Source organism: Microcaecilia unicolor, chromosome 1 (genome assembly GCF_901765095.1).
Source record: "Microcaecilia unicolor chromosome 1, aMicUni1.1, whole genome shotgun sequence".
Taxonomy (NCBI): Eukaryota; Metazoa; Chordata; class Amphibia; order Gymnophiona; family Siphonopidae; genus Microcaecilia; species Microcaecilia unicolor.
The window spans coordinates 76,002,823-76,022,561 of record NC_044031.1 but is presented as its reverse complement, the minus strand read 5'-3'; the positions used below and the strand labels follow the sequence as shown (position 1 = coordinate 76,022,561).

At 42.3% G+C, this 19,739-nt stretch overlaps 1 pseudogene; it reads right to left on the bottom strand.

The window, feature by feature from the left end:
- LOC115466947 overlaps window positions 1-18,919 on the bottom strand; it is a 265,208-nt pseudogene extending 246,289 nt beyond the window's left edge.
- Window positions 18,920-19,739: the final 820 nt, after the last annotated feature.

Below are 19,739 nucleotides of genomic sequence, written 5' to 3'. Positions count from 1 at the left end.
CCAGCATGGCCGACACTTCTGCCGCTACCTCCGCGGCCCACGCGGAGCTCACTGTCGGCGGACTCCCGCTCTCCGTCTCCGCCATCTTGTTTTCGAGCAGCCGACTTCGCGCCCCTTCTTTCTTTCCAGATTTAGCTGCCATTCTCCACTCCTGCACCCTATCCGCGTCTACCAACAGCTGCCGCTACACTTCCCCTGCTCAGCGATATTCTCCAATTTAGTGGGAGTAGCGCGATTAAAGTTAGAAAGCTCAATTAACTGCGGGTAAGGAGGGAGCTCTGCACAGCGACTGCCACTCTCTAGCCGTGCATCACGTGGTCCCCCACGCGATGTTAATTAAATCATGAGGTGTGTGATATCACCTCTGATATCGTTGTTAATGTGAACCAATTGAGGATCAGTATGTGATGAATGTGACATACTTGGGAATTACAGGGGAGGAGATTGAAAAACTAACAAAAATGAAAGCCTCAGGGTTTGGGGAGGGGGTTATTTTATTCTAGTATTTAGCTCACACCTTTTGAAGGCAAGTTACATTCAGGTACACTTTCTGTGTTTAGAACATACTGCATCTTTCTTGATGGCAAATGATCCTTGAAAGTTTCATTTAGAAGCCATTATTGATCAAAGCTTTTTATCTTCTGACAGTGACTTCTGACCTGATTCAGAGCAGTGGCATAGCCAGACCCAATATTTTGGATGGGCCCAGAGCTAACATAGATGGGCCCTTCTATGGCACGACACTCCACAGCCCCCCCCCCCCCCCAAATATATTTTTTAATTACCTACCACCATTGTTGAAACCCATCCTTCCCTGGTGTACCTTACAGGCATCCCCGGCGCCTGCAGTGATTCAATTATTGTTCCTGTGCCGGTTCTGCAGGCTTCCATCAGCTGGGTCCTGCCAAACAGGAAATGATGAAAACGAGGTCGGGACCCAGCCGATGGAAGCCTGCAGGGCTAGCACAGGCAGCAATAATCAAATTGCTGCAGGCGCCGAGGACTCCTGTAAGATACATCAGAGATGGGCAGGCAGATGCCGGGACAGTGCGGAGGAGGAGAGATGTTGATGTGGTGTTCCACCGCGGGGTGGGCTTGTGCCCACCCAGGCCCACCTGTAGCTACGCCACTGATTCAGAGTAAATTAAAATTGCCTTGTGTGCTGCAGTGAAATTTATATGACCCAATATTCAAAATGTTTATGTACATAATGCAGGGGTGGAACATTCCTAACCGAGAGGGCCTGGTGATAAGCAGGTGCCATCTGTGTAGTTATGCAGATAAATTCAGCAAAAAGGCCATCCTACATTTATCAATATAGCTCTACGGATAGCAGCTGAATATAGTCTGCTATCCATATAGTGACTGCTCTTGCTGCTATAGATGTGTATTCAGCATCATTGCTTCTGCAGATAGATTCAGTGCCACTATGTAAAATATTTATATAGCATAGCTGGCATTTTTAAAAACATCAACTGCAAATGTAGGGGTGAGATACCTAAATCAGTCGGGTGAAAGTAAATAGGTTAAAGGTACTCAAAAAAAATTTTTAGCAAGTACACTTATTTGTCTTAGGAGCAGGGCTTTTTTTGAGGGGTTACTCGGGGGTACTGAGTACCGGCACTTTTTCCAGTGTCTGCTAAAATTGACCCATGAACCACAAGTTTTAATGAAACAGCTCAGGCTCTACACACCAATTCTGCCTTGTCATAGATTCTGTGACTGGTTGCAGGGGGCCTGGCTATTGTGGGGTGGGTCCCTCAGTCATCACCCCACCCCTGAAGGGCAGAACACGCGAACTTGAAACGCTGGCCACCATTGATCACGGAACTTTGGTTAGCCAATACCTTCCTGAAATTGGCGACAGCTGTCCTTATTCGTTTGGATAGGGTGCATCGACTGGGGTGATGCCAAGATAGAGACGCGGCCTCGCCCTTCATCTTTTTTGTTGTTCTGATATGGGAATGGTGCATTGTACTTGCTATTAGTTGGGGTGGGTGGTGCATGTTCTCCATGTGAGTGCTGGGTGGAAGGGGTAACTGATGTCTTAGTGTCAGTTGGGAACGGTTTTAAGTCTCTTGAAAGAACATAAAGCTGGCATCGTTTATCTTCAGGAGATAAAATTAACTGATGTTGAACATGGGAAACTCTGAAAGGGCTGGATGGGTGAGATTTTTTTTTTAATTATTCATCTATGTCTAGGAAGGGCGGAGTAGCAGTGTTGATTTGAAAGAACCTGTTGGGGACTGTGAAATTAGTTTGTAAAGACTCCTATGGTCGCTATATATTACAGGTAACCTTAAGTGATCAGACATTTTTTCTTTTACTGGTGTATGGCCCGAATAGATATGAGCACGTTTTTTTTTTTTTTTAATTGGTACATATGGGCTTACAAGATACCACCTTGTCTATGATAGTAGTGGGGGATTTTAATCAAGTGATAGACCCATTAGTAGATAGATGAGCTTTGAGGAGTGGTGTGGACTTGCAGCCCATGAAGATGCTGCCCTTTCTTTGTTCTTTTCTGAATTTGGTCGGTCCCTGGCACCTCCTGCACCCCACGGAAAGAGATTGTATACCCATTTATCTAGGGTACATAATACCTTTTCACATACTGATTATATCTTGCTTACTGAAACCTTATTTTTTTAGGTTGCAGGGGCTGCGATTGGACCATTGGCTGTTTATGATCATAATATGATTTGGGTTGATTTGGAAGGTAGTAAACAGCAGTGTAGTGGTCATCGATGACAATTTCTGGCTTATCTCTATAAGGATGAGCATTTTCGGAAGTATCTTTGCCAGGAATCCAAAGAATTTGAGGAGTTTAATGGGCAACATCGCGATGACCAACCACCTATACTGGAATTCTTCATGGAGATGTCATTGCGTATGTTGTAACCCGAAGTCTCCACTATAGCTTTCTCTTCCCTGAGTGCCCAACTGACTCTTTTGCCAGCTTCTTGCTTCTAATATGCCTAAAAAAAAGTTTCTATGTGTTTTGCCTCCAACGCAATCTTTTTTTCAAGGTCCCTCTTTGCCTTCCTTATCAGCGCTTTGTATTTGACTTGCCATACCTTATGTCATTCCTTATGCTGTTTCTTATTATTGATCACGCTACTCCCTTGTTTTGACTCTTATTATTTTCAGTCAAATCCTTCTTCCATTTTCTGAAGGATTTTCTTTTAGCTCTAATAGCTTACTTCACCTCACTTTTTAACCATGCCTGCTGTTGTTTGGCCTCCCTTCCTCCTCTTTTAATACATGGAATATAACTGGCCTGGGCTTCCAGGATGGCATTTTTGAACAGCATCCACGCCTGATGTAAAGTTTTGACCTTCACAGTAGCTACACCTTTAAGTTTTTTTTTTTCACCATTCTTCTCATTTTATTATAGTTTCCTTTTTGAAAGTTAAATGCTAAAGTATTGGATTTCTTGCGCGTACTTATTCCAGAGCCAATATCAAATCTGATCATATTATGATCACTGTTATCAAGCGACCCCAGCACCATTACCTCCTGCACCAGGTCATGATCTAGAATTTTTCTTCCTCTTATTGGCTCCTGTACCAGCTGCTCCATACATCAAGGAACTTTACCTCCCTAGCATACCTTGATGTTACATTTACCCAGTCAATATCGGGGTAATGGAATCACCCATTATTATTATGTTCCCCAGTTTGTTAGGCTCCCTAATTTCTGATAACATTTCTACATCTGTCTCTTCATCCTGGCCAGGTGGATGGTAGTTTACTCGTATCACTATCCTTTTCCCCTTTACACATGGAATTTCAATCCATAGTGATTTCAAGATGTGTTTTGTTTCCTACAGAATTTTCAATCTATTTGATTCAAGGCCCTCCTTAACATACAATGCTACCCCCTCCACCAATTCGGTCCACCCTCTCACTATGATATAATTTGTATCCTAGTCTTACAGTGTCCCACTGGTTATCCTCCTTCCACCAGGTCTCAGACATGCCTATTATATCTAATTTTTCATTTAGTGCACTAAAAAAACTCCAGACCGCCCAAAACACAGCAGCCAGACTGATGTATGGTAAAACACAATTCGAAAGCGCTAAACCCCTTCGAGAAAAGCTGCACTGGCTCCCAATCAAAGAACGAATCATCTTCAAAACCTGCACTTTAGTCCACAAAATCATCTACAGCATAGTCCCAGGATACATGACAGACCTTTATTGATCTACCAACCAGAAACAGACTCAGATCAGCACAATTGTACCTAAACTTACATTACCCAAACTGTAAAGGCTAAAATACAAAGCAACTCACGCATCTAGCTTCTCCTACATAAGCACACAACTATGGAATGGACTCCCGCATGCAGTGAAAACAATACATGACCACCTAAACTTCAGGAAATCATTGAAAACCCACCTCTTCAAAAAAGCTTATCCCACTGATCCAACATAAATCCCCACACCCAGCAACACAAGATAATCTATGATCGTACTGGACAATTTACTATCCTCAACCCCATGGTGCCTGAAACACTTCTACCTGTGACCATAACACAACCTTGTATTTGTTATCAACCGTAGTGGCAACCGCCTTTACGATACTTTGTAAGCCACATTGAACCTGCAAATAGGTGGGAAAATGTGGGGTATAAATGTAACAAATAAATAAATAAATATTCTAACTCTCCCACCTTATTTCTTAGGCTTCTGGCATTTGCATATAGACATTTCAAACTATGTTTGTTGTTCCTAATACATCTTGCTCAGCAGTTGGCAGTGATAATGTGCTTGGTCTAATACTCTTGTACTATAAATAGTGCTGGCAATGACTTCAGCCCTGAGGGTTAGAGATCTTGTGAAAATAACTATTTCTTATCAATTTCTAATATAATATAAAGCACACAAATGACCCAGATAATGCATAGTTTTATATAGCAGCACACTGAAAAACACTCAAACACAGAAGAATTTCTTGCAAAGTTTTAAAAACAGTGCAACCAGATATGTCTTTGCTTTTCAGTAGTGGGAATTTGAAGCAAAAAGGAGCTTGTGCAGGGCTTTTTAATTTTATATATATAAACATTTTGCAGAAGGACAGCCCTTCCCTCGCAGTTTCTAGGGTTCCCAAGCCCGGTTCATGGTGGCTGCAGCCCGGTCTGGTTTTTACCGTTTCCACAATGAATATCTACAAGGTCTATATGTCTTCACTGGCTCCACTGTATGCAAATAGATCTCGTTCATATTCATTGTGGGAAATCCTGAAAGAAATGCAGTCCTTGAGGACCACATCTGGGGAACCCTACTATTTGAATTCCTACCATTTGAATTTTAAGCAATTTGATTTTCATGTGAGATGAGTGCACATAAGATTCAGGCAGTAACTATTTTCAGTACTAACGACTATCTACCCAATATTTAAATCCATTTAACCGGCCAGGAACAGCTCCTGGCTGGTTAAATGGCACTTAACCAGCTTATCCAGCAATATTCAGTGGTAGATCACCTGGTTAACTCCCATGGTCTGAATATCGGACCCTATAATCCTATGTTGAAAATATGATCTCAGCACTAGCACTTGTAAAGATGAGGCTTCTGCTCCCACTCTCCAGCAGGCCTCACTGGCCTGTGGCCTCTGAACGGAACTCCAACCGGTCTCTTCCCAGCATCCTGAGCAATCCAACCTCATATTTTCACACTGAGCCTCCCCACACAGATTCCTGGGCTCAGCACTAACTTCAATACTTTGGGGACTTCTAACCCCAGGCTTTGCAGCCTGCTTCTCAGTACTGGGACACACAGACCCCCCCCCCCTCTCCTTTGGACACACAATCCTGGAAACTTCAATATTTTGGGGACTTCTAACCCCAGGCTTTGCAGCCTGCTTCTCAGTACTGGGACACACAGTCCTGAACACCCAGTCCTTCCTTCTTTGGACACACAGTCCTTTCTTTGAACACACAGTTCCTCTAAGTACTGAGGCTACACAGTCCAACACTAATGCTTTAGGGACTTCTTACCCCAGCCTGTTTTTCTTCCTTGAGCACACAGTCCACCACAAGTCCATAAGGTTCAGCCAGTTCCTTCCAGGGGGATCCTCTTTCTTCAGCTACCAGCTCTCTTCTCTTCCTTTCACAACTCAGGTGGGGTATAAAGTGGTTAATAGCTAAACAGGACCCAGCCCATAACCGCCTGCACCTGTAGCCATCCCAGGACTCTCCCCGGTCCTAGCGACCTCCATCTATACACTCCCCTACTGGCACCCTCTAGTGACGCACCTGTACATTTTCCCTGGCCATTTTAAGGCAACAGCATCATCTAATGGCCTGCCCAGGCTAGGACAGCCTCTTACTTATCACACACTTTGTAAATAAGCCCCAAGTGGTGTGATAATAACATTGAGCCCTCACAGCTATAAATAAAGCAAGTCTTGCTTTATTTATAGCTGTGAGGGCTCAATGTTGTTATCACACCACTACCTGTAAAATCAAATGAATAAGGGAGAGTAGGACTTAGATAAAGCGATTTCGAAAGAGGCCCAAAGATGAAACGGTGCCAAGAAAGAAGCATGGCACTTGGAGGCTTCTTCATTGCATCTCTACATGAAAATATTTTGGATGCTAACTTGTTAGAGAAGCAGGTGGGTTTTTTTTTTAACCTCAGGTAAATCTACCTGAGTAAAATGGTGCTGAACCACCCTCAGTTTCCAAAGTCAACATGTATGTAAATAAAGAAGAAAGCTATTTACCTAAGAGGTGGGTGGAATTTTACCAGGGTCCGGTCTCCCTTATGTTCCACCTTTGTGTTTCAGTGAAAATAAGATCTAGCTATAAATGTTTGAGGCGTGAGCAATGACTGCCTAAGAAGTGAACACATAGGACTTTAGAAACTCATGCTGTGTGAGGATACACTATCCTTTAATGCAAAGAGCCTCAGGGCCTGATTCTCAAAGCTTACCGTGCATGCAGCGTTTGATTTAGACTGGTTGTAGCCATTCTAGCATGCATATTATTGAGCGTCTAATGCACAAAGGGGTTCTACATCGCTTTTACTGTTCACAGTGGTAACTACCAATAATCGTATGGAAATGCATTACAATGAGCTCATTAGTATCATTACGTGCAATGCACAGAAAGGAGTGCTCAACTTTAACGACACAAAATTTTCCGGCAGGTCTGGAGCTGTCATTGCTTGAGGGTAATAGTTTGGTGGAGCAGTCTGCTTGCATTTTTAATCTGTAAAGGCAGCTGGTCCAAATAGCACAAGGTGTAGGGGGAGGAGGGCGGCAAAAGAGCTGAGAAGTAAAACAAGGCTGGACAGTAGTATTAAGATCAGAGAGCTCTGACTTCCTTCCAGAAAAGGGATTGCATCACAAAGCAAGGTTAGATCCAAGTGAAATGTATAGAGGAAGACAGATTACTTTTGCAATTAAAACTTGCGTTCTTCTTCTGCTTTGTTGTCTGGCAGCTCTGGAGACCACACCCGTACCCTCTACTGGGCAAGCGCACAAGAGCTGTGCCTACCGCCCAGGCACACTCCTCCCCTTTTAACATCCAATGCTCAACACTAACAGTATGCATATAATTTTCACACTGTTAGTATTAAACATTAGTCAGTGTTTTCCAGCTCCAGAGCTCTGTGCATCTTCCCCTCAGTTTTGGCAAAGTGTCTTGGGAGACAAATAGTTTACTGCACTTTATTGAACACATTAAAGCCTATACGTTATGAAAGTGTATTAAAAACTGCACCAGCACAAAACACCCCGATTTTCACTTTCTATTACACAATTCATAAGACTTCTTTCTCTCTTTGTTTTTCAGTATCTAATACAAGGTATGAAACGTATTTAGTCTGTAGAAATATTTACATATTGAAATAGGGTGAGGAAAGACTCTGAAGGCATACAAAGGATTTGTACAAAACATTTTCTACTTCCAATATGGCAGGTACTACAACTATCATGTAAGTGTAATTTACCTCCACAGCAAAGAGGTTTTCTGAAGTGCAAAAGAAAGAAATACATCTCTATTAGACTTGTTTTTTAGTGGTTGCTGCAGTGGGATAAGAACTCTTCCCACTGATAATTCTTTAGACCTGGGACAAGTCATTTTGTTCTTCACTGCCTTAGGTACCAACTTAGACTGGGGCAGGAACATATCCACTATACCTGAATATGCAACTTGTCTTGAGCATGGATTTGATAAAAGCAAGTAATTAAATCCAAATCCAAATATCCATATGTTAGTATAGTAATATTTATTCATTTGTTCATTCATCTATTTAGCCCGCTCCATTGACAACACCCAGGACGGGTTACAAATTAACATACATAATCAGATTAACACATCTTCTATAACATAACAATATAATATACACTTATTTCTTGCAGTTACATCAAATAACAAATAAAATGTGCATTAACAGATGTATAAATCTAAGTCAGTACCTAACCAAACAGCCATGTTTGAACACTTCTACAAAAATCCAAAAGATTATCGATTTTCCTAATAGTGGTGACATGCTGAAATTTTCACACTGAACTGGTGCAACCACAAGCAAAAACTGAATCTGAACCCTCTTTGCTTTCACATTCTTTCCCAGGAGACATACAAAATCAGTGTCAGAAATGTGGAAGACATGGGGATGAGGCTACCCAACAAGAGAAAGATGACTGTGCCTAATGATAGTGTAAAGAAGATACAGAATAAATAGTGACACAACCCTACTCTTTATACATAGGTAGAGAATGGAAGAAATCTTTAGGAAAACAAGGCTTATGGTCCTAAAAGCTGCAAGTCTCCTTGCACTTACATCACAGCAAGAGTTTAGTTGAAACACTTATCAAGACGTGAGTAGACTTGAGAATGAAAGAGAAAACACACTGCATAATAGCAGACATGAGCTGATGCACACAGGGGATCGATCAGTGTCTTCTCACATAACTTTGTAAGTAAGTGCTTTGAAAATACGTCTCTTTGTGTATTTTATCATGTACAGTGGTGGAAATAAGTATTTGATCCCTTGCTGATTTTGTAAGTTTGCCCACTGACAAAGACATGAGCAGCCCATAATTGAAGGGTAGGTTATTGGTAACAGTGAGAGATAGCACATCACAAATTAAATCCGGAAAATCACATTGTGGAAAGTATATGAATTTATTTGCATTCTGCAGAGGGAAATAAGTATTTAATCCCTCTGGCAAACAAGACCTAATACTTGGTGGCAAAACCCTTGTTGGCAAGCACAGCGGTCAGACGTCTTCTGTAGTTGATGATGAGGTTTGCACACATGTCAGGAGGAATTTTGGTCCACTCCTCTTTGCAGATCATCTCTAAATCATTAAGAGTTCTGGGCTGTCGCTTGGCAACTCGCAGCTTCAGCTCCCTCCATAAGTTTTCAATGGGATTAAGGTCTGGTGACTGGCTAGGCCACTCCATGACCCTAATGTGCTTCTTCCTGAGCCACTCCTTTGTTGCCTTGGCTGTATGTTTTGGGTCATTGTCGTGCTGGAAGACCCAGCCACGACCCATTTTTAAGGCCCTGGCGGAGGGAAGGAGGTTGTCACTCAGAATTGTACGGTACATGGCCCCATCCATTCTCCCATTGATGCGGTGAAGTAGTCCTGTGCCCTTAGCAGAGAAACACCCCCAAAACATATCATTTCCACCTCCATGCTTGACAGTGGGGACGGTGTTCTTTGGGTCATAGGCAGCATTTCTCTTCCTCCAAACACGGCGAGTTGAGTTCATGCCAAAGAGCTCAATTTTTGTCTCATCTGACCACAGCACCTTCTCCCAATCACTCTCGGCATCATCCAGGTGTTCACTGGCAAACTTCAGACGGGCCGTCACATGTGCCTTCCGGAGCAGGGGGACCTTGCGGGCACTGCAGGATTGCAATCCGTTATGTCGTAATGTGTTACCAATGGTTTTCGTGGTGACAGTGGTCCCAGCTGCCTTGAGATCATTGACAAGTTCCCCCCTTGTAGTTGTAGGCTGATTTCTAACCTTCCTCATGATCAAGGATACCCCACGAGGTGAGATTTTGCGTGGAGCCCCAGATCTTTGTCGATTGACAGTCATTTTGTACTTCTTCCATTTTCTTACTATGGCACCAACAGTTGTCTCCTTCTCGCCCAGCGTCTTACTGATGGTTTTGTAGCCCACTCCAGCCTTGTGCAGGTGTATGATCTTGTCCCTGACATCCTTAGACAGCTCCTTGCTCTTGGCCATTTTGTAGAGGTTAGAGTCTGACTGATTCACTGAGTCTGTGGACAGGTGTCTTTCATACAGGTGACCATTGCCGACAGCTGTCTGTCATGCAGGTAACGAGTTGATTTGGAGCATCTACCTGGTCTGTAGGGGCCAGATCTCTTACTGGTTGGTGGGGGATCAAATACTTATTTCCCTCTGCAGAATGCAAATAAATTCATATACTTTCCACAATGTGATTTTCCGGATTTAATTTGTGATGTGCTATCTCTCACTGTTACCAATAACCTACCCTTCAATTATGGGCTGCTCATGTCTTTGTCAGTGGGCAAACTTACAAAATCAGCAAGGGATCAAATACTTATTTCCACCACTGTATTATAAATGCAAGGTTTGACCCTAAGGCCCTGTCTGTGGACACTGTATATAAAGTTTTAGTTTCCAAATATATCGAAGAACACAAACAGGGAGAGAGCCTTTGGAAAATAAGACTTCAGATAGACATGTTCTTTGTGCTCCCAATGCCATATTTTTCCTTGAGTTTATACATTTTTATTGAATTCATATGAATTTCTATATAGAATTTCTATTTAGTGGACATAATATTCACTCATCTGGAAAGGTAAAGGTAAAAGTCATGGATTTGATATACTGCTTTTCTGTAGTACAACCAAAGTGGTTTACATATATTATATGTAGGTACTTTCTGTGTCCCTCGTAGGTTCACAATCTAAGTTTTGTACCTGGGGCAATGAAGGGTTAAGTGACTTGCCCAGGGTCACAAGAAACTGCAGTGGAATCATACCCAGGTTCTCAGCACACGGCACTAACCATTGTTATGGCAGAATATTCTACCATATTATACAGCTTAGTTTAAGTAATGAAATAACAGAAAGTCAGTTGTACAGCACCTGGGATGGATATTGATCTATAGAGTTCCAAATTCCTTGAAATTTTCTGATTATTGGTACTTTTATGGCAACATTTGTTCCTTATGTAATTCCTGATAAGTTGGGATTTATTAAAAAAAAAGTGTAAGCCTAGTAGAAAATCACTGGGGGGAGTGACTGGGTGGTCCCTAGGTGGAAGAAAGCCCCAGCCCATGAGAGGCTGTATGGAATAAAATGCAAAAAGAATACTGCCCCTGATTTGTGGAGTACTGCTTTGGAGGAGTTTGGGAGGAAATAAAAGAGCAGAATTAGAGCAGGAAAGTGTCCTTGGTTGCCTACAAGCCCCCTGCCAAGTGACCTGCAGAAGTATAACAGGGGTCCTGCAGTGCCAACTCCAATTTGGATGAGTCAAGGGACAGTTGCTGTCAAATTCATATCAGTTGGTGAAGGAGCCAGAATTTAAGTCAGATTGGGGAGTCTGGCCCATAAGCGGGACTTGGGGTAGGATGTGATCTGCCCACGGCTGGGATGTTGTCTATGAGGTGATACCAGTGAAAGAAAGACAGCTATAAAGGGTCCGTATCTGATGGTAATAGAGTACGTCAGGAGGAGAAATCAGCCCTGGATTACGTGTCACTGCAGGATAGGCATAGAAAGGTTATGCCTGTGTGCATGGCCCTGAGAAGGATCTGCTCTTTGTAAATACTTCTAAAAGCTGTAAGGGAATTGAAATCTGGCCCTGAGTTGTAGGAGCATCTATTTCATTGACTATGTTGAGGAGCACTGAATCAGAGTTACCAGTTGCTGAAGTTGGAAATTAAAGTTCAAGTTATTATTAAACCTCCTGGAGTGTCACGTGGTTCCTGGACTAAGGAGTTGCATGGAATCTCTGGAGTTAGGTCAGTGTCTACCAAAGACCCTAATTGGACTGTTGCCCATCCCAGTTTGACTGCAAAAGGAGAATGGGAGAAAGTGTGGATATGCACGGCCTGAGAGTATGCAGAAGCTGTGGAGCTGAAGCAGTGTGAACTTAGACATACTATGTTGCACTAAGTATATATCTCTTGGAAGGAACTATCCTTCCACAGTTGAACAGAATCTCAGTTTAAATACTCAGGTGGGTCCTAGTTTCCCAGTAAAGCCTTCAGAAAAATTGGTTTCTAATGCTATGGCTTCTCCCTAGTTTCCATCTCTAGCTTTTAACTTTTTCTAACATTAGCTGCAACGTGTCTGAGCTCCAGGAAAAATTTGAAGAATCAAAATTGTTTTCAAGGCTACAGATCAGTTAAGGGGTAGGGAGGAAGGATTCTTTAAAGCTTGTGGTTGGTGCATTGAGAACTTTTGAGTAGAATAAAGTTTCTGAAAGACAAACACACTGTCAGAATCTATAAATCTGAAGTGAAGGTTTTCACAGGAACATCTCCAGGTCTTTACATGTTAATTGTGTGTTGAAAAGGTTCTCAATCCATCCAAACTGCCTTTTCATTAGAGCTCTCAGGAATAGCAGCTACTTGTACTGAGCATGGCAAGATCCATTTACCCAATTTTCAAAATGTGTGTTAAGCATTCTTAAAAGAGCTAAGAAAGAGCACTTTGTGTGTATGTCTCTACATTGTGAAACTTACAGTGGGTGCAGACACCTAGACCCTTCTTTGATTCTTCTACTGTAGAGCCTCATGTTACAAAAGGCTTCAGGGGCTTTTTAAGGAGAACTGTTCTGTTTGGCAGTGAAGGGTCTATATGATTCATCAAGCTAACTTGGAGCGATGATACTTTACTGATTTGGACTCTGTGCCAGGTCAGGCTTTCTGTTATATTTGGGAATCTTTCTGGAATTCTCTCATGCATGTTGCCCACAGCAGACCACTTAACATGTGAAGGCAGATTTCCTTTTATTTTTTCAGGGGGAGGGGGTTTGTTTTTGTATTATTTGCTGGGGTAAACTATATAACTAAAACAGGCTCCAGCTGTGCCTAATATTTTTTTTTCCATTCTTGCATTGTTGAAGTTGCATTTGATATTACTGTCTATTATATTGTTATTATTGCATTTGTATTTGTTCTTATGTACTGTTTTTGGAGTCTTAATAAAACTGAATTTTCAAAAAGAGCAAAGAAACGTAATATCACTGCAGCTTATGTGTCACCCAAGAAGCATATGAAAAATGGAAGCGAGAAAAGCCCCTCCTTTTGACCATGTTAAAACCAAGTCAGTTATAATTTTAATTGGCACAAGGAGTACCAACAAACATCTTAACTGCCACAATCCTTAAATCTTTATTGGTAGTTCCGAACTTTCTACAACATGACTGACTGTGTTTCATTTCTTTACTTGTCTTTTTGGCCTATTTTGTTATTGGCTACATTTCATATTTACAAAAATGTCGAAGATGGGAAAATAGATTTTGATCTACAGTAATATCTAAGAAACAAAAGTATCACATTCAGTAGAAGAAGTCTACATCTGTATGCACAACAGAAAATCAAATAGGTAGTGTGGAACTTTTTTTTTTTAAATTACATTTGTACCCCGTGCTTTCCCACTCATGGCAGGCTCAATGCGGCTTACATGGGGCAATGGAGGGTTAAGTGACTTGCCCAGAATCACAAGGAGCTGCCTGTGCCTGAAGTGGGAATTGACCTCAGTTCCCCAGGACCAAAGTCCACCACCCTAACCACTAGGCCACTCCTCCACTCATTGCTACCCTGTTCACAACTTGTGCTATTACTGTTAGATAATTCAGCATTACAATAACTTGGGGTTAGTCAGGAAAAATTAATTTCACATTCCACTTAGAATTAATAACTCTGGTGCAACCTCTGAACTTATCTGGTACCTTTAGACTATAATGGGTAACCTTTACAGAATGGATAATCTGTGGATTCTTTCAAGCAAAATGTAGGTCTCAACAAAGGACCACATAACCTCTTTAGGAATATATTAAACATATTTCAAAGGAGGAATGGTGTCGCAACCAGAAGACCAATTAATTAAATTTAGACCATAAAAGGCATATTCAACAGGTGACTTCTCTGCTACCTCTTGTTGGGATTCTTCAGGTAGGATGTGTGGGACAACTCTTCCCATCATATCACCAAACACATAGCAAAACACATTTCCACTTCCCTCAGGTGGGAAAAACTAGGCATGGTTTTTTCTGCATTACTTTTAGAGACAAGACTGGACTTCTTAACAGGAAAGTTGAACTATGCATTTCACAGGTCTGGAAAGATTAAGGCATTTGCTGTTCATATATATTCAACCCCAAAGACTCCATGTTCAGATCTGAGCTTTTTTTCTGGAGGGGGGTGGTAACCATCTTCTATAATCAACAGCGAGTTCTGTTCACTACTGTTAAGTGAATTGATGTAATTGGGGAGAGGTTTGGGGGCATGTCTTCATTTGCATCTCTGTCTTACACTTTTACCAGTTTTCCACAAAAAGTACATTTTCCTTCACTTAGTCTAGAGGAAAAGGAGGAGTGAGGGTGAATTTTCTTTTTCATATTGCTAATACATACACCTTCCTAATCAGGGAAGAGGCCAGAGTTAACTCATTCTGGGGGTCTTTAACTAAAGCTTAGCTCGAGTTGTCTGCAGCAGGGCCCATAGGAATAACAGGGGCACTGCTGCAGATAACTCGAGCTAAGCTTTAGTAAAAGACCCCCCCCCCCCCCCCCCTCTGTTAGGTAATAAATATAAATGACACAAAACATAGAAAAGAAAATACGGTGATACCTTTCCTTCGAAAGCTAATCAAAAAATGTATTAAGTTAGTCCAATAAAAAGGTATCATCTTATTTTCTTTTCTCTGTTTTGTTTTAAATCTCTTTATTACCTTTAAAAGTGGACTAATACATGGCTACCACACCACTTTACTCATTCTGTTATTTATTTTCCCTGGTTTTTTCACCTCTCGATATGTAGAAGAGAAAAACTGACTTACTAAAGGACTTCCCCTCTATTAGATTGTCAGAGTCAAAAGCCGTGAAGCCCTATTTATTTATTAATTAATTGGGTCTTTGTGTGCCACAAATCAAGTCCAATTCTGTTCAGCCACCCCGAAAGCCCAGCAGGGCTGCCCTGGCTATCTCTTTGTATAGAAGCAAAGTTGTTGAACAAGCCTTCACTGCCAGCTCCCTAATCTCTTCACAAATGAGCTGCTTGAAGGAAACACTTAACAGGTACCTGTCAGTGTAAACAGCCTGGTGGGTTTTTTTAAATGCTAAGCTGATCTCTAAATTTCTCACATCAAGCAATAGGTAGGTACAGCAAGATTATTACTGTATATTTGCATAGAAATGTGACTTTAATATACTGACTCTTTTAACTGCTTATCCAGTGGCCACACTTTTAGCCAATTTCTGTGGCAAAGCCTACATGAAATGCGGATGTCACCTGCAAAGTTTGACCCTAACTGCTGCCATCTCTTTGCTTTTCCCTTTTAAGTGAATGTTAACTGGTAAGCTAACACATTCAACAAATATTTTGAAAGTTCAACAGTTGAATTCAGTGAAGATCTTTACATTGTTGACAGAGTTTTGAGGCGGGCCCTGACATATGGCAAGAATTTAGCAGAATAAGAGATTGCTACATCAACAGAAAAAAAAAATATCAGTGACCACTTTGCCTGGATTAAACATCAGGCAGACCCCAAGAACTCAAAGACAACATAAAGGATCACCTCTCCCACAGTCTCCCTTTTACAAAGGTACCCTGTATTGATTGATTTCCAGGGTTGTCACACTCGTTATGCCTGTGCTTTAGTGCCAAAAAATTGACAATAGTCTCTGAAGGGAAAGTATCTGGTTTTGTTTCGTTCATCTGAGGGAAGCTGGCGGGTCAGAAGTTCAAATACTGCCAGTTAATGCAGCAAAGAGCGACAAACCTACTACTACTATTTAGCATTTCTATAGCGCTACAAGGCATACGCAGCGCTGCACAAACATAGAAGAAAGACAGTCCCCTGCTCAAAGAGCTTACAATCTAATAGACAAAAAATAAAGTAAGCAAATCAAATCAATTAATGTGTACAGGAAGGAGGAGAGGAGGGTAGGCGGAGGCGAGTGGTTACAAGTGGTTACGAGTCAAAAGCAATGTCAAAGAGGTGGGCTTTCAGTCTAGATTTAAAGGTGGCCAAGGATGGGGCAAGACGTAGGGGCTCAGGAAGTTTATTCCAGGCGTAGGGTGCAGCGAGACAGAAGGTGCGAAGTCTGGAGTTGGCAGTACCGGAGAAGGGAGCAGATAAGAAGGATTTATCCATGGAGCGGAGTGCACGGGAAGGGGTGTAGGGAAGGACGAGTGTGGAGAGATACTGGGGAGAAGCAGAGTGAGTACATTTTATAGGTTAGTAGAAGAAGTTTGAACAGGATGCGAAAACGGATAGGGAGCCAGTGAAGCGACTTGAGGAGAGGGGTAGTATGAGTAAAGCGACCCTGTTGGAGACACTATTCTCAGGCATAGGCAGGCAGCTCTTCCCTTCTTTTATATGGACAAGTCCTTCTGAGGCAAAGCAAGTAGCACATTATAGCAAAAAAAAAACCCTGCACTATACAGTGCAATGCCGGCTGGGAGGCTCCCTTATCTCATCCAGCTATCTTTTGATGCCGCAACACCACTCACTACTACTACTACTACTAATCATTTCTATAGCACTACTAGACATTCGCAGCGCTGTACACATTATATGCAGGTACTTTCTCTATCCCTAGAGGGCTCACAATCTAAGTTTTGGTACCTGAGGCAATGGAGGGTTAAGTGACTTGCCCAGAGTCACAAGGAGCTGCAGTGGGAATCGAACCCAGTTCCTCAGGATCAAGGTCCACTGCACTAACCGCTAGGCTACTCCTCCACTAATTTAAATCAAAAGGTTTATATTTGACTTTCTTATTTCTGTAATAAGATCACATCTTCTTTTCTCAAGGTTCTTAGCATTGTCAAATATCATATTCAAGGGGGGGGGGGAAGAAGCTGTGAATTGAAATCCTAGCAAAACAGGAGTAAGTGGAGCTGAAAATGCGAACTGTGCTTGTCTTGGTGCAGCGCAATGTCTCGCAGCTTTCACAGAAACAATGACCTAAGAGGTTCTCTCTAACTCTGTTCACCTCTCCCTCTCATCTGCTGTCTCTGGTAGAACTGCAAAGGAAGCGCTTACCTTCCATTCTTTTATTCTTGTTAAAGGGATACGCTCAGAGCTCCAGAATTCTTTGGAGAACTAGCTATACACTGTCACTTCAGTCTTGGCAGAGGTGCACACATCAACACTCTGCGCCAAAGTAAGAGCATGGTTTAAAGTAGATGCTCTCAAATTTTTGGGAAAGATCCAAGGGAATGTTCTATATTGTGATAGGTAACCCAAAGCACCAAGGCAAGGTTAAAATATTCAATATCTACCAAATATTCCATTCACCTGTATTCAAGTTACCATCCTATTTATGGATGAGATAAGAGCATAAAATAGCCATACTGGGTCAGACTAGTGGTCCATCTAGCCCAGTATCCTGTTTTTCAAACAGTGTTCAACCAGGTCATAAGTACCCGGCAGAAACTCAAATTGTGGCAACGCTCCATACTACAAATCCCAGGGCAAGCAGTTGCTTCCCATGTCTGCCTCAATAGCAGACTATGGACTTTTCATCCAGGAATTTGTCCAAACCTTTTTTAAACCCAGATACACTAACCACCATTATCACATCCTCCGGCAAAGAGTTCCAGAGCTTAACTATTCATTGACTGAAAAAATAGACCAATTAACAAAATAGATATCAAGCAGTTGCACAAACTCTAAACCTGTAAGTCAAAATTGGCACAAATAGATTTCAAGGTGAACATATGTTTTTTTTTCCTATGCATAAAACAATTCCACGTTCCTTTCCTGCATGTATTAAATGTGTAAGCAGTTGTAAATCTTGGGCAATCTGAATTAAACAGTGGTGATGTAATGCTGAGAAGTTGCATGTCCCTCCCAGACGGAGATACCAGAGGTTTGGTACTGAGCATCCTCAAAGAAATATATCCATACTCTGATGGATGCAATTACCAAATACCGGAATTGCAATACAAGCTGTATAATACAGAAACAGAAGAGAAATAGTTGATTGAGATTTAGCTGCCTGTGGTGGACGTAGCTTGTCTGTCTGCTGAATTTAGAATTCGTTTGCAATGAGTATAATGAAGGGAAAAAGTAAGAGGCTGTATCAACCATGGATTTGTTGCACCGCATGAATGGCCTGGCGGACCTTCTACACTTTGGGGGTCTCCCTTAGCTAGATACATCTTGTCTAATCAAAGTTCAACCCTGGGAATAAATGCAAGCAGAAATCGCTGAGCAAGTTATATGAAATGCCATGGCACATTTAGAACTGTAAGCACCATACACATTAAGACATTAAAGCCCCCCCGTAAACTTTTGGTGCAAAGCATTTTGAATTGCTAAACCATCACATCAATGAGTTTGGGTCTTCTACAGATGCTCAATGTCTGGTCACTTATACAGATTAAAAATACAGAAAATGTATTTGTTTTGCCTCTACCTGTGTCATCAATCTGTCAGCTCCAGTATTCTCTTCGTCCTTAAAAATGACAGAATTGTAATTTGGGGTTAGTTCTTTAAATCTCTCAGAGTTTCTTGTGATCTTCCCTTCGTATCTTCCACTGGCCACTATGGTCTTCTCTGCCACATTGGGAATAAACTGCTTATAGCCTAAAGGGGTCATTTTTTTGGGATGTCTTCTTTTTCCAATGCCCCTACCCGGTCCACAAGTCAGCCCAGAAGGAGCCAAAAGAGCACAGATGGAACCCACCAGCAGAATTCTGGTCAACAGCAGCATTTTATCCATTGAATTCAATTACTTGAAAGCTCTCTGTCAGCCTCCCTGGATCTCTCTCTCTTTCCTATGCCCTTGGTCTGTGATTTCTGATTTCATTTACTATCCATCGATCTCTAGTAAGACAGGTGCTGAAATGATAGGCTTTTGGTCACTGATAACAGAACACGAGAGAAGGCAGACCCCCTTAAAGGAATGCCGTACACAATCGGGTGGAAGGCCAGGAGGGCAGAAGAGGGAAGGGGGGAGGGGCAGAAGAAAGAAGGGATAGAGGGGGAGAGAGTTAAGCAAGAGGGCAGGTAAAAGGAAGGAAAGGGTTAAGGAGGTGAGGGACAGGGACAAAGAGGAGGGGCGTGAAAAGGTATAAAAGTAACAGCGAGGGAACAGGCAGCCCCCTTTCATCCAGCCAGCGCAGGAAGCAACGCTGACCCAACCCATCCACCCAACATGGGGGTAGATGTCGCAGCTAGGCAGGCGTAAAGTTACAGCAGTGATATGGGCACAGTGACGGGTACACAGCCGACGGACAGACAAACGATAAGAAATGTGATAATGTTAAGTGAAACAGCTGAGTGTAAAGTTGAAATGTAAACAAGAGGCATATGCTGCACAGTAGCTGAGTCACAGCTTGTCTTCTGGCTCGGACGGCCAGGAGGCCCACATCATCAGATCAAGAGAGAGAGGCCGGGGTGCTTCCTTCAACGGGATGTGCCGAAGAAAAGGATCGTGGGTGTGTCCTCTAACGGGATACACCTGAGAGACAATTGGTGCCGCAAGAGGCACTGCAGCGCGAGAACAGGCTGCTCTAACGGCATGACCTGTCGGACAAAGG